Source organism: Acromyrmex echinatior, chromosome 15, assembly GCF_024713525.1.
Source record: "Acromyrmex echinatior isolate Ae372 chromosome 15, ASM2471352v2, whole genome shotgun sequence".
NCBI classification, from domain to species: domain Eukaryota; kingdom Metazoa; phylum Arthropoda; class Insecta; order Hymenoptera; family Formicidae; genus Acromyrmex; species Acromyrmex echinatior.
In genome coordinates, this window is record NC_141866.1 from 5,006,918 (window position 1) to 5,023,848 (window position 16,931).

Below are 16,931 nucleotides of genomic sequence, written 5' to 3' on the forward strand. Positions count from 1 at the left end.
CAGCGGTATTGCGCCATTAATGGTCACCCAACCTTCTTTCTTGCTTCTGTTATGCGATAATCCACAGTGGTGGCGTTAGTTTGTCACGTTATCCCTTTGTATCCATTAGCGGGAAAGGGTAAACTAAGAAATTGTAGCGATTGCGTAATCAGAAAAGTACCATATGCTCTTTGCACGATACTCTTGCTGCGACACGTAGATAAGAAGAAAATTTATTTTAAACGAAGGCCAAAGCTCTTTGTTCAAAAGGTTCTTATTCCAGAAAGTCATCGATCGAGTCGCGATACGAAAGTTTCCTTGTCAGTAGAAGATTTGATATAAAAAATAAAGGCTGAAAAGATATTTGTAAAGATTTAATGAAAAACTTAAACAACCACAGAAATCAACCTAATTGCTAGAATGTAAAAAATTTTCGCAACATCATGCTTAAAATTTCTACGTAATTATTTCCACAATAATACGTACAAAAAAATTATTTTCAGATCTGTAGCTAAATTTTTTAATATCTCAGCGAAATCGTTCTTTCCATGTAGACACTTGCGAAAATATGTTCGCAAAGAATTCGCATACGACCAAATTTAGAAAATTAAAAAAAACAAACAGATCCAAATCCCTATGAAACGTTTAATATTTATGGCAATATAACAACGATAAGATAAAATGGTGAGATGATAATAGCTTATTTGCAGTGGATCTGGCATATCTCTTATCACTTTCACCAAAGAGTACGAGTATCTAGACGTCTGCCGCACGTCTACGGACGTGAATCATGAAATTTTAACTCTTCACCAATATATTTTCGTGCGCTTTATACACGATAAGCGGCGTATAAAAGCGGGGTAAAGCAACAGCCGTTACTCATCGGATGAAGATAACATAATTACGCTTGCATGAACCAGCCGGCATAAATAACAAGTACATGCATTTATGGATATTGCGAATAAGGGAGACCGCGAACTAATCCGCATTACAATGCTACGGGGAGGGAAGAGACTGAGAACACGGGATCGCGCGCGTTCATAAATCTGCGAACATGCGGATAAATTATCCGTTTGGTAATTCACGCGTCGACGATTCGGCGCACGAAAAGAATGTATTAAATATAACGACCGCACGAATAAGAAAGAGAATCCTGGTCCATGCGATTTAACTACAATAGAGATAAAAAGAGTATACGCTTTTCATTTGATCAAACATAGCAAGGTTTTATCGAGTATACGCCACGACAATACGCAACAACGGAGAGAATGCCACATTCCTTTCCACTTCGTAAGTCGTAAATCCCAGACGGGAGAAACTTCTCGTAAACTTCCGGTTCCCAATAATTCGACGTTCCTCTCGCTGCTGGCTGTCTGTAATATTTTATTCGCCGATACTTGATCGTTTCTGCGAAAGTGCCAAGCGGTAGCGGCCGGGCAGTAAATGTCAAAATGCTCGAGCAGCTTGCCACGATGTAGTCTAAGCACTCTAAGCGTTGTGCGTGGCGTTGTGCGTGTCGCCGTGCGAGCTCCATTAGGCGAACGCGCGCGAGAGAGGCAGCTCGAGAACGGGAGACTTGCTACCAGTAGTGCACCTTTGCACTAAGCAATATGCATTCGAACCAGTTGCACCGGGCTGGCGAGGTCGGGGTGAACGCCCAACGACTTTAAAGAGAGCAATGCCGATGCGCCTCGCCCTGTCGGCTCTGCTTCTTGCACCGCCGTTGGCATAAGGGTGCGTTTACACCGACTTCGCCCGATCCACTAGTTAGATCCACTTCGATTTTTGACGGATTACAGTTTGCGTGAAAATTATATCGCGTCCAAAAAACACAAAATATAGAAAGTACATTTTGAAATTTTTTTATTAAAATTAACATCACAGAAATGTTTATAGATTAAAATAAATCCATTCAATTCTCATTTATTCTATTTATATAATACTTATGAATTGAGAAGAAAAATCGGATTTCTAATTGTTGCTGTTTAACTTTACTGCACTCGAGTAGAAACATTTCTGTATTACAGAATACGTACGCGTATATGCCCCAAAAAATGTATGTATTGTATATCTCGCGTTCTTTTACCTACGAAGATTTACTATCTCATTAATTATTGATAAATCTATTTTTTTATGTAGCACAAACATTATGATACACATACATATGTACATCACATTAACAGCTAACGTAAAATCATTTACCTCACTCACACAAAAGATAAACGAACTGTCAAGTTTCCAGGCAGGTGGCGATAAAGCGGATTATGGAGGACGTGTCGATGGATCGGGGCATTACGTACGCCACACGGCCACACTTCGCGGCTGACTGGTCAGTGAGAATGCGCCTTAACGCGTTGCATCCGATTCATCTCCTGGAGGCCAGAGACACACATCGAGAGCATGCGATACGATTCGCGGCGCATCCGGACCGATGGCGAGATTAATGGAAGATATCAGCGATGAGTGCGCGCTTTAATCAACGAAATTGGTGAGTGCATAAGGCTCACGATGAAGCACATTCCAGACAAACAGGAGGGGGAGAGAGAGAGAGAGAGAGAGAGAGAGAGAGAGAGAGAGAGAGAGAGAGAGAGAGAGAGAGAGAGAGAGAGAGAGAGAGAGAGTATCAGAGGGATGCGAGAGAAAGCGAAAACAATGTCGATATATATATATATATATATTCTAAATATGACAACATGATATGAAAAGCTAATAAGAGTCAGAAAACATTAAAGTCTCTCCATTATTCATTTAACATAAGTATAATTGAAAATAGATACAACAAACAATTATACTTTCAATTATGCTTATGTTAAACAAATAATGGAGAGACGTTTTCCAACTCTCTTAGCCTTTTATATCATGTCGTATTTTGAACATTAAGAGTCCTGTTATTTTAAGACTTTTAATATATATTCTACTCGAAAGATACAGCCACGAAGTGTTTTTATGCGAATGTGTACTCTACAAAGTAAGGAAATACGAACGTAGAAAGCACGATGGCAAAGGTGGATAAGAGCGCAAAGAAACGAACGTACGCAATATAACGGCGTACGACGTTGATGATATCGGCAACCATGACGCCAACACGCCGCAGATACTGGAGGAAGGAAGAGAGATGAAATGACGATAGTCAGATTCAGGTACGCGAAGGGAGATAATGAGAGGTGATAGCATGAAGTTGTATGAAACAGTTACTGTTGAATCAGCTGAGCGGAAGCTGCGTATCGCTCTCTTTAATAAAATTTCGATTTTAAATTGGATCTCATAGATGAAACGTCATGGCTATAAATATAATTCGTACGCACGCGTGTTATCCGTTAAAAAACTTAACGTCAGCCGTAAATCTTTTCCCAATGATACAGTTGTTCGAATGCAATGAACCGTAAACGTTTAAATCAAGAGCGACCTATTAGAGATCGATAGATTATTATTCGACAGCGCGAGTCGTGAATGTAAGACGGAAAATGCGGAGCAGGATGTCCATAGGTGCAGACTTCGTTACCATATCGGTTTAGTTGATAAAAACATGTTCTCCGATAACGTTTGTGACTAGCAACGTTTTACCTGTTGACAATGAATGATAATTAAACTAATCAACGATTCGCTATTACAACATGAATTACATTACTAATTAGCAATTCAATCTCCTACCTACGTTATCTTGAAACTTTTTACAATTGTTATCTATGTTCGTTACGTGTACGTCTCAGAATCAATTTAAGATCTACAGTTAAGCTATTTATATATATATATTATAATTCGTGATAACAGTGTAAGTGTCTCAAGTGAAAATTAAGATTTATTGCAATCTCATCATTATGGATTATTAAGAAATTCCAAGATCGTTATGAATTCCTTTCCTTTACATCGAGACGAAATTTCATAGCGCCCGGCAATGGAGCCGATCTAATTCCATATAAAGTCCCGGGGGAAGCGAATTCTTCAGGCCGCTTGATAGGCCCCTCGATAAACGCCCCGTGCTGCAGCCGTATAAAGATGCACGAGCGCAGGTATGAAAAAAGATTCACTTTTCGGGCGTCGATAAACCTCGGTCCACCGCGCGCAACACGACATCGCGCGAGACGGAACGGGACGGGACGGGACGGGACGAGATGAGACGATGCGAGGCACTTCGCAAATCGACAGAAGCAAAAAGCGGCCGGGTCGAGTTATTTTCTTAAACACGTCTTAAATTCCAGCTAATAATTGAGCAGCTGAACGCCTGGGCGGGGATACTGGAATTATGCAAATCACGTCAGATCGGGATCGTGTCCCGAGGGCGCGATGTCCAAGAAGAAGGAGGGTGGAGAGTACAACAACGAGCGGAGTAGCGGAAGGAGACGAGGAGGAGGAGATGAACCGAGCAGGGATGAGGGAAAAGAGGGAAGAAGAGAAGAAGCAAGAGCTTGGGACGTACCAAAGAGAGAAAGAGTGCGTGCACGTACACATGTGCGTATATATAATAGGTATACACGCGCGGAGGGAGACTCGCCCCATTGTGATTGCTATACCCACGGGCGGAATGTTCCTCCGGTGTGCCGTCTCATGCCGACCTGCAACCAAACCCGAAGCGGACTCATCCTACTGTTCGCTCTCGTCCCAGCAACGGAGCAACAGGTTGCACAACCTTCCACCTGCCCTCTTGTTTGCCGCCCGCCATCCGCCATACATGCCATACACATACACACATCGCTGGTCGCACGCGGCCGTATATATTCTCTTCGTCAACTAAAGGAGAGAAAAAGTGAGAGAAAGAGAGGAGAGGGTGAGCTTAGCCATGGGTAGCACGGTGTACGAAAAGTGTACGAAAAGTGTTTGACAAGAACTACGAGAGAAAGAAAAAGGTAACTGCGCGACTCGCTGCAATTTTTAAGAGAAAATTGTCAGCGTTTAGAAATACAGAATAAAAAGAAGCATGTTTTTAATTAAAGAATAATTTCTTCGATTTAACTTGAGACCGTAAAAAAATTTATAGTGCAAGATAGCAAAATTGTTAAAATTGATGAGTACAACTTCACAGCACGTCTACGTCCAGTGAATTAACCGCGAATTATTTCAGAAACGACTCATAATCGCAAATCTTTCTTTGTTATGTGTTAGTTGCATTTCCCGGGGCTTTGATAAGCTTTGCTGCAATGTGCGACTATCGCGGTAATGACGCACAAAAATAAGCGACCTCGTGATAAAAACCTCGCGATAGCGGAACTATTTTGCGCTTCTACGGCATTTCGATGGTGATCGCGTTTCATTATCGGTTATTATCATAAAATTGGTAAGTCGCAGATATATAATAGCGTTCATTCATATTCGCGTATATCATTGACAGAACGATAATTAAATTATTCAGTTATTATTCAGAAATTTCTCGAAAATGATAAGATGTCATGTTTTACGAAAATTTACTCAAAATGAAAGAAATAAATGCACACAGAATGTAATCTTTCGACTACACTGAAAAATAAATTTAATTAAGCTATCAAATGTTTAGTGAAATAATGCCAATTAAATATTTGATTAATATTATGTAACTAAAAACTATTTATACTTTTGTAAATATTTAGCAAGTATTATTAAATGATAACCGTTTAATAACACTTGCTAAATATTTAGCAAGAAAGTAAAATAATTTTTAGTTATATCGATCAAACAATTAATTAGCATTATTTCACTAAACATTTGGTAGTTACTACCAAACTCTTTTTTCAATATAGTATTCCACCGGAGATCCCATTATCTTGTCGCAAAACGAAAACTAATATCGAAATTATCGAAATTAAAACTGTTTTATAGTGCGTCCTCTAAAAAAGAATGTTATTAAATCCGATCCTTTTGCCGAAGATATCTTTCAAAAAAATTAGATAAAAATCGCGCACTTAAAAAAAAAGATCATTTCGAGGGGTTAACCAGAAATTTTTTCCAAGAGATTGTTTTCAGAAAGCCAAAGTCTCCGACTGAAAATCAGAGAGATGGCAGCCTCGTATAGACGTAATGCGCGATGTGTCACGAAGAGGAGGAACGTGCGAGAAATCATCGTGGCCGCTAAGAAAAGCATGCGAGGTAACACACGGTTATGACGTTCCGCCCGAGCGCAGCCGATTTTTTGCGAGGCACCGATGCACGACGAGGAACGTCACGGAGATGGTGACGGAAGTGCCATCCAGCTGGAGGGAGATAACGAGGAGGATAGACGATCATCGGCGACGAAACGAGATTTATTTTACAAGTAACAACCAAGAAGCCGGCTAAGAACTTGAAACCGCCACCGAGTATCGCGAGTGCAGCCTCCCCAAGGAGGCCATGGAACTGTGCCTCTCGACCTTCGTTTTTTCCTTCTTTCTCACCTACGGCAGGAAGAGAGAAGAGATGGCGGACGAAGGGGACTCGCAACAAGATCGACGCACGACGCGGTACGCCGCGAAGGCGTGGTCGGTGGACAAGATCGCATCTTCTCGTGGAACGAAGACAGGCTTTAAAAAAAAAGAATAGACAGAGAGAGAGAGAGAGGGGGGGGGGGGAGTTAGAGAAGAGAGGTAGTATAAAAGAGAAAGACGAGAAACATCGGGCGCGAAAGAGCGGCCGTAGGACGATGGCATGAAAGCGATTCTGAAAATTGGGGCGAGAGGTATGCTACCTGTAGGCTCGCAATCGGGAGAAGCCCTAAAAAAGTATCAAAAATCACGCTGAGCTGTTAAGAGAAGTGCAACAGCTCGTTTAGACCATACGCAGGTGTATACTTTACTGAGGTGATTTTGAATTCACTTATAAAATGTAAACGAGTTAGTAAGATGAAAAAGAACTCGTGCCACTTGTTTCATTTCATTAATATTTTAATAACGCCCTATATACGTAACTCTATTTGTTTTTCGCAGCGGAAGTGGATTAAATAAAAATAGCCAAACGTCTCGCGATTTGTGCGCGCAGCGACAGCTATTTTGGTATATTCTGAGCGACGCTTGAAAATAGATCTCTTCTTTGCAGATGGAAAAAAATATCGTGATATCATCCAATATCTTATCAACTATATACTCGATGCCAAAAGTCACGTCAGTCGTTTACCTTGACGCGTCGTATCGAGGAACAGAGAATCGAGAAATTCGAGAGAAAAAAATGAAATGGACGTATATACGTACATATCCAAAGGAATGAACGTGCGAGGACGGACGTACCATCGCAATGTAGACATTATAGGTATCGTCGGCGTGCATACGATCGCGGACGTTTCGTGGCTGCGCCATAAACGTGGCGCGATATCAAGCGGCGGAGCAGAGGTCAGAGATAAAAGGCCGAGATAAGAGTATATACCTCGGACTCGCAGGTGAACCAAGTAAGCGAGTCCGATAACCAGCCCGCGCTATCTTATCTGCTCACTACTTCAATACAGCGTGTGGTCGAGGCCGCGATAGAGCATCGAGCTGGATTCTAACGACCGGGTGTTCGCGCCCGTAAAGCCGCTCGTAGAAAAGCTTAACGATCGCCGTATTGTTTCGCAAAGAGCAAAGACGACGGTCGCGGGATGGGATAAGACGAAGGAACGCGTCGTTTTGCCGCCGTCTCGTTAAGCATCGAGGCGTCCACGCCGTCCACCTCCGATCGACTGGACGATTATGAATGCGCACATTGAGCCGGAGCTCCGATGCCGACCTCGTGACGATCGATACGCGCCTCACCGATCGGCAGGCTTTGTTTGCAACGATTGTTTTCGTTTGATCGGAAGCAGACATTCGATCGGCGAGATACGTTGCAGAATACGTTCCACGTTCAAGAATCAGATATGACGCGAACGCAAAAGCGTTCTTAGTATCTCAGAGGCACTCACGCGTTCGCAACGCACCGCGTTCGAAGCTATATTTTTCTAACCGTTTATTATACGCGATAACAAGCTGTTAAGAAGTGTCTGCGTTAAGTTACATAACTATTTTTTATGTTAAATATAGCACGGGTAACTCTCAGCTCCCGGCCTTACAAAAGCGTCAGCGTTACGGCTGTAATGTAATAAAGAGATATGTAAGAGATTAATTAAATGTTGGTTGAAAATGTTTGGATAAATCAGAGTTTTCTTATTAAACTCATTGTAATTCTATTATTGAGATTAGCCAGAATTTTAATTGATATCATCATGTAGATCAGAATCTTCTGATTCTACATATTCTGATCTATTCACATTTTTGGTTGGTATTAACGACTGCAAACACGTAAAGTCCACTAATGCGTTTAAATGCGATACTCGTTTGATTGTTTCAATCCGATGTAGAGTCTTGATTGGACCCACGTGCCTTCGTATTACGATAAAGTGTCATTTTGCTAAAGCCTAATGGCACAATTCGTCTCTGTCAAACGCGATAGTTACCTCGAATCCGCGGAACAAGGTTGCGTTCGCGTCAACATTTTCTTTTTATCTGCGTATATACGTAATATGTAATCAAACCGTGATATTTCTAATGGCGGACTATGAGACTCCGTCATTTATGGTTACGATTGACGTTCCAGTTACATCGTGCAAGCGTTTCTATCTCGTTGGAATTAAACCCGTTTGTGATAAAGAGCAAAACAAAGTGTATATGTATTGTCTGAAGGATATAATGTATAATTATAATATCTCGTGTCTAACGAGATGTTAGCCGTAAGCATAATTCAATCAATGTCCCGTTTCTCGCCGTCTCTTTTTACGTATCTATGTAAATATTATAAAAATGTTTGTCAAAGTACAGAAAATGCATAAATATTCCTTTAAATGTTCCCTTACACTCGATGTGATGATTAATTGAATAAAAATGTTTACGATAATCATTGTCTATTTCTCGAAATATCCAAATAACGAAATATACAAATAACTGAATTTAAACAGAATATGTAGTATGAATTAAACTTTTTAAAAGTTTATAAAATATCTGAAGAAAAAAATGAAGGAAAATCATAAAATCGAAAGAAATTGATAAGATCTTGACGTCGATAAGATCAAAATTGATCGCTTGGTCAAAGTTCGATTATAAAGAGCCGAACTTTTTCACGAGACTGTACTCGGCGTTCGCAGTCTCTATTTCAGCGTGAGTTCCGCTATCAGCAGTCTGTACTTCCGGTGACCGCCGTCTCTGCACTTCTACGTAGAAATTCAAGGAGACTACGGACGGGATACACGTAATACTGAAATATTTATGTTTGTTCCTTTCGGCGATCCACGCATCCTGATGCATTACGCGTTACGGTGATTGATCAACGGATATGCATGACGAGAAATAGTTAAAAATAACTTGACACACGCAACGAATTCATAGAACGTGACAGAAGAAATGTGACGCGACGAACGCGAATTAATACGTGATTTCCATAGAAGAGTCAATACTCGGCTAATCTTGAAACTAAAAACTACGAGACAACGATTGCGTTCCTCAAGAAAAAATCGCGTCCTCAAACGATATAAATTTCCATCGAGACTTTCGAGAATAAAATCAACTCGAAAAAACAAAGAACTATAGACATCGTATGTGCGTGTTATTATATTTGTCAATAATATCATATAGATATTTAAGTAGATTTAAACATTTTTATATAAATAATAAAACTCGGAAGTCTTCATAAAAATAGCCAATTTATGTTTCTGTCAATACAGATTAGTTTCGATTCAACTTATTCTTTTTTTTTTTTTTTTTTTTAACCAAAAAATATCAAGAATAAATTGAATTGAAATTAAAGTTAAAATTTGATGAAAACGGGAGAATTAATTAAAGCTTCAATTTATGTCGCGAATATTATAAAGTACTTGTATTTCTAAATTCGCATTCCGTATTTAGGGTAATCAACATGGCGATTCTTAATGTGATACATGCAATGAAATTCCGGCGATAAATAACATGTAAACAAAGTCTTCAATAAATAATTCTTATATCATTTTTTTCAGAATTCAAATAAAGCCAGGCGAAATCACTATCGCATGAGATACCAACGACATAAATTATGATCAATCAACGATTCAAAACATTAATATCTGTCTTCATAATCTTGCATATTATAAGGTACGTTCCACTTTACATTCTCAATTATTTCATTCTCTTGTTTAATGCTGATTCTACAATGAGCCTGTAGTCGGAAATCTTAATTTTAATCCAATTGTGAAATTGATCATCAATCGTACAAGTTGGCTATAGATCAACTTCACCGATAAGACTTAGAACTACCGACTAACCGACTCGTTATAAAATTAACATAACATTTGACGACAACAAAGATGATACTCACGAACGTTGTGAACGTTAAATGGAGCGCAGCCAGTTTAGCAATAACCTCTTACCAAATCAGTGTCGATACAGACGTCGCCGTCGTCGTTATTCCTCGGAAACGTCAGAGCTTGTCGAACGACGTGCTGGCCATTCTGGGGCGATCGTCACCCCTATCGTCGATCCGTTCGACGCTCCGATCTGTTCTATCTGTACACGAGTCCAAGCACAACTACCGAGCGCGAAAGATCACGTGATCCGTGGCAGTAGGCGCCGGTACGCGGGACGCACGTAAAGACTCGCGCGCAAAGATGTACGGATTCCGCGCGCGATGGGTGGACGCGCAAATTGCACGAAATTCGCTGTTGTCGTCGACGGAGACGGAGACGGAGACGGAAACGACGAACAGGCCCGACGTGACAACGCGAGTCGCAACGATTGTCGCAGTTGCACGCGCGAGATTGTACTGGCGATGGCGTCAAGAGCGTGTGCGAAGCCGCGACGCGGCGCGCCGACGGCAACGGCGGATCGCAATTTCGAAGGTGCGCGTGGATAAGAACGTTACGCGCGACGCATGTGACGACGACCGTGCGCCGCGAACGCGGCCGCGGCCGCGGTCGCAGCCGCGACCGATCATCGGCCCGTCGGCGCTGACGCGGCACGATATATCACGTAGGTCGCCGCGCCCGCGTAAACAAAGGCGTTACCGCGATCCCCGTGTCCTTCCATCCGCCGCGCCGTCGACAGCCGGTCACTGCGAGCCCTGCGATTTGCGAACGATGCGTGCGCACTCGCGATCGCGAAATGGATTACTCGGAATTTCTAGTTATCATGAGGTCTGTTCTTTTTTCACCCCAACTTCTCAACCGGTGTGTACTTTAAGGGTATATCCACATAGCTTATATAACCGCATAAACGTGTGCGTAAAGAAAATTATCCAATTACATTTCGATATCGTAAGGATATAAAATACGATAGGATAATTTTCTTTATGCGGTTATGCGAGTTCTATTGCGAGTGAATATTAGTTAAGGGTTATATCCACACAACTTGTACATAGTCACATAAACGTATGAATAAAGAAAATTGTCCAATTACATTTTATGTGCGTCTTTGTAAGCGAAATACGATTGAATAATTTTCTTTATGCATACGTTTATGCAAATTTGTGTGAATGTACCCTACTTATTGTACTACTTTGGAATATTATGATTTAGAATATAATTATTCGAAAAATGGACTTGTCACACTTGTTAAATTTCAGCGCGACGCATAGTGAAATCTTTGGATCAAAAAAAATGGCAAAAAAGGCTTCTTTTTTATCTTTCTTTAGTTAGTCAACGGCTTCATTCCTGAGATTATAATGATCAGTAATGATTTATCGTATAAAGTGGAGCAAAAAGTTATTAGTTAATGACGCAATTTTTTCCAAAAAATATCATCTTCTCTAAAATTGAACATCTGCTTACAGCAAATTAATATATACCGCAAAGATCGCGCAAAGGTCGCGCAAAGGTCAAGACGAAGGGTTGAAGGGACTGGAAGAGACCTTCATATTATGGATATCAAATAATAGTAATAGAAAACCCAGGGCTCGATCGAAGTTGGTAACACTTTGCAAAAAATATTCTATAAAAGGATACCCATTCGTCTCAATTGAATATCTATTCTCGACGGAATTCGGTAAAAAAAAAACAATTTTTTAAAAATCATTCTGCTCTAAAGTCAGATTTACATGACGCAGTCGCAAGATTAAAATCTAATCTAACATGTGTCAAATTGGCTGCGTTTTGCAAAATGTTGCGCATAATAGTAATAGCATACTGGAAACAACCAATTAAATTTGAGTCCAAACGCACTTTCCTACGTATAATAGTAGTAGCATACTAGAACAATCAATTAAATTTGGATCCAAATTCACTTTCCTACTGCGTATCCGCGAGAATGTTTGATCTTGTATTTTTAGCATGACTGATTCAATATCCCTGATCAGTATTATTGACTGTGTAAAGTTGCCTTTAAGATGTTATGCGCCATACTAATAGTATTTTTTATTCTAGCTTTATTTTGATCCGACCCAGATTGATTTAATGATACTACAAACTCTATTATTCAACATGTAACCAATAGCAAAGCATTAATCCAACCTTAGTGCAACTAACCCGGTTAGTTCAAAACCCGCTGCAATAAAAAATGCTATAAAGATATGTTCATTTTCATCTTCTTAAAGTTAAAGCACGACTTATTCAAATAGAAGAATAACGTTCTTCGTTTATACGAATGTATTCCAATAGATTTCTTTGAACAAGTAATTGCGCTCAATTATCTTGCCTCTAATCATTTAATGCTTGTTTTCATCAATATAAATTAAACTTTAATCTTGATTCAACTTATTCTTCCTTATCTTTTTTTAATTTCTAAAACTAAAAAAAGATAAAGAGTAAACTGAACTGAGATTAAAATTTATCTACATTGGGTATAAATTCTGATTCTATTTGAAGAACATTTAAAAGTTTCCATACCACGTATCAAATAAAAAGTAATTTTGTGTGTGTGTGTGTGTGTGTGTGTGTGTGTGTGTAATCTGTAATTATTTTCTTATTATTAAATCATCAATTTAACTTTGCATTGTTTTATCTCGCACCATTATTTGAAATATTATCTAAACATGCATGTTTCGAAAATAGCAAACGTAAATAATACTCAGAAAATTTAATTGAGAAGATACAAATTTAGTAATAAAACTGCTATATATTGTCGGATTTAATCTGTCTCAATTGAGCAGCTTCTAATTAACGTGCAATATTTTACAAAATAACAATTAAGAAATAAAAAGTAATTTCTCTTTCATGACTCTTATCGTCAGAAATCAAAAATTGGGTAATGCTAAGCTAAAAAAATTAAAAAGTTAATTAATTTTAACTTCATTTAGTTTTAGACATTTTAGACTCTTAACTTTTTAACTTTATATTATATAATTATATTTTATCAGCAATTATTAACTTTTAATTTGATTTGTTATTAAAAGTTAACATCAGGGTTGGATAGTTGGCGTTATATGGATCCTATACTCGGATTATATCAGATTATATGCTTAAACATTCGTGTCCGTCGGAAATGTATTTTTCTAATTTTAAATAATTTCAAATATTTTACGTTTAAACAAAGAATAAAAAGATTTATAAGCAATCCGTCGTCATGACCTAAAATCATAATTTTCTTGAAAAATATACAAGTTGAATTTATTAACCTTGCTTTCCAAGGAAGGATATTTTTTGGTGCTCCAAAATAATCACGCAAAAACTGATCAAAATCCGTAAAATACATATGTGAATCTGCTTAATTAAAAAAGTTAACTTGAAATCATGAAGTAAAACAAATTTAACTTTTAACTTTTCAATTACTTTTTTTCATTAACTTAATTTTTAATTCAATTAATGTCATTATAGATTAACTTTTATTTTAACTAAATTAAACAGTCTTTTCAAGGGTATTAACTTTAACTTAACTTAGTTAAAAGATAAAGTTAATTTACCCAACTCTGAGAAATATCAACAAGAATATATCGCAAATATAGAAATATTTTCGTTAAATTATCTTAGGTGTACGTATAATCATCGCATTACAGCTATACTAACAAGAATATTATTAATTTTGACACGTCAATAATCGTTACTTTCGAATGATAGCCAGCATTAAAGCATCTTATCGCGGTGAAAGGTAAAAGAATCATGACTCTCATAATTCACGACTCTTCTTCGTCGATTACTACTATATGTATACGATCCCAAGAGAGTCGATCAATAATCGAAGAGTGTTCGTCGATTGTATGATAACCTCTCTCGATATAAGTTTAAATTCTTTAAATCATCACTACTAATGTTTAACATTTTACAAGATGATAAGAGAATAAAAAAATCTCCGCATAAAAATGATATTTACGTAAATTATACTGTCCGACATGGATTTTAGACCACGAATTGAATGAAAGTGATTCTTACAGACTACTTTTTGGCGCTGAAAATGAATCCATAAATAAAATTGCTTTATCACACACATCACGTTTTTAAGAAAATTAAACCTAAAAATGCCAAAATGGCACTTTTTGTACTTTTTTGAACTAAAATATCTCAAATACGTGATATGATGAAGTAATTTCATGTTCAGATTCGCGTTTTTAATGACGAATGTTCTACAAAAGTTGCCACACTTATTCCTTTCGTGATCTAGGAAAAGTTTAAATTTATCAAACATGCAGTATTATTCTCTATTACATGATATTCTATTACATAATATTCTTAATCGTAAGTTTAAGATTTAAGTTCAAGATTTCGAATTCGAACTAAAATCATGTATAATGTAGTAGAAAAATTTTATACGGGAAACGTTATCAACACGACGGATACTGCACAGCGATAAGATGTTTATGTCTAAGATGTCAGCTGGCTGCAGTCGCGGTGTAACTGCTGATCCTTACAAAATACGATACTCTCTTGAGAGTAGAGATGGATCATCTTGAGAGCGACGTCTCGACGGAACGCCGAACTGCCAGCGAGATGCCGAGGAAATCGTCAAATATTCATACAAATATCCATATCTGAGCATCGCGTGCGCAAACGCGCGCGAGCGCGTCTAAATTATGGGCCGTTAGCCGAGATCTGAATTACTGGTTAACACCGATTGTCGTGTCAGGAACGCGGAGCACGGTGAATAAAAACGAATCCGCCGCAAGTGTATCGCGGTAGTTAAGGCGTATCGAGCCACGAGAGGAGAGTGGTTAATCGTGCGGTGGTAACAACAGTATTGGTGGTGGTGATGGTGGCATAGCTATGGGCAGCCATGCGGAATGGTGGCAGAAACGACTTCCAGGTTTCGTATTCTGAAGGATAGAGGAGGATATAATAAAGCCTTTGATCGATGGCGTAGATAATTCGCTCAATTGAGGAAAACTAGATTGATCTTTGAAAATCTTGCGCTATCTCTTCTCGTCAGTTAACTCTTGACAGTGTTATGAAGCTAAGCTTGATGTAATAAACAAAAACAGTATGTCTTGCGCTCAATTCAATAAATATCTCATTATAAATGTTTATTTTTTAATAGTACATGTATAATACGTATGATTTCCTCTCTCTGATTTTGCACAATATGAAGACGAAAAGAACAATTATAATATACATAAATATATATATATATATATATATATATATATATATATAAATACAATTTCAATAATAATTACTTTAATAAATTATACATGTTTGTTAATTTACAATCCATCAACTCCCTGGTAAAAATACAAATCAGAGCGTAAGTCGAAAGTAAAGGGAAAGTAACAGAAGTGTAAGCAACAGAAGTGTAAGCAATTAACGTTCTAAGGAGCGTAGATTGGAACAATGGAATGTTAATGAAGCGTTAAACGTGCTTTTTGCTATGAATTTATCAAAGATTTTTTTATCCGACAAAAATGAACAATTAAATAAATGTATAATATATACATGTAAAAATCATGATGCGACGTATCACGTTAGCTACGATTTTTAACGATTATCCTGTCGTATTTCCTTTAGATTTCTTTAAAAAGATGCGTTTCATATGTGTGAAGACGATTTTATAGGTTTTTGGGGACTGATTTCAAATGAACTATCAACATTTAAATTTAGTAGATACTCTCTCACACACACATACACACACACACACAATTATTCAACCTAAAATGTATTTAAAATGGAAAAAATTCTTTGAATATGACGAATTGTGGCTTTAATTATACATACATATTATACATATAAACTATTCCAATATTTGTCATAATAAAATTGTAATCACATTTAAATAAGACTCTTAGTATAATTGATATCAATTTTGTGATTTTAATATTCATTTTTCAGTATCTAAAAATTTGATTTTTTTGCAAAATTTAGATAACCGTATATTTTTTTATTGAAAACATTACATTTCAAAGTGTGTAATTTTTTTATATGTATGCTTGAACCGTCTTCTTTAAAACAAGTCAAAGGAAAAGTCGATAAGATTACTTGTTTAAATTACTTGTCATAATCTTTATCGTAGACAAATATGTCTCGGAGATACGAAAGGGTTACGTTAAGGGAAATTGTAATCGCAATGCACAAAATTGAAAATCGTACATCCCTAATTAGAAGATGCAAATACTCCATTGCTTCGAACTAATGTCTATTTTTCACAGACACGTTCGCATCAACGGAACGTAAAATCTGGCAATGCGAAAACCTTTCCTCGCGACAGACGATCACGGCTCTCGCCGGTCTTTCTAATTAAGTCACACACGTTCAAAGCGTTATTAGTGCATCGCGCGTCAGACTCACGATGGTAAAAGACCGTTCTCTCCGGGATAAGGTGGTCACCATTAAAGTCGACGCGTAGCACCGTGGAAAATATCGCGGCGTCGCATAAATATCGCAAGTGCAAGAGCCAATAATAAAATCGTAAAAGTGGCTGGAGGTTCAAAAGAAGGCCGGGTCTCCGTCGTTGCTCCTCGTTCGGCTCTGAACGGTCTCCGCGATATTTAAACCGATTCACTCGCCGGTTCGCCCGCTCGCCCGCTCGCTCCCGTGCTAATGACGCGGCGGCGGCTTTTGCTCGTGTGAGCGAGAAGAAGCCTCGTTAAACTTCTTCCTCCTCTCTCGACCGGCTTCCTCCACGTGGATGTTGGTACACGGGAGCGCGCGCGTAAAACACGCATACACGCGCGTAGCGAGACTC

At 38.4% G+C, this 16,931-nt stretch overlaps 2 long non-coding RNA genes across 2 annotated transcripts in view; one reads left to right on the plus strand and one right to left on the minus strand.

Moving 5' to 3' along the window:
* LOC147907215 (uncharacterized) overlaps positions 1 to 11,179 on the minus strand; it is a 42,651-nt gene extending 31,472 nt beyond the window's left edge. Inside the window, exon 1 of the long non-coding RNA XR_015547551.1 lies at positions 10,265 to 11,179. This is a non-coding gene — a long non-coding RNA (uncharacterized LOC147907215). The remainder of the gene's footprint in view (positions 1 to 10,264) is intronic.
* LOC147907216 (uncharacterized) lies at positions 2,706 to 8,763 on the plus strand. The gene is made up of 2 exons (XR_015547552.1): positions 2,706 to 6,722; positions 6,958 to 8,763. It is a non-coding gene; the product is annotated as an uncharacterized LOC147907216 (long non-coding RNA).
* Positions 11,180 to 16,931: the final 5,752 nt, after the last annotated feature.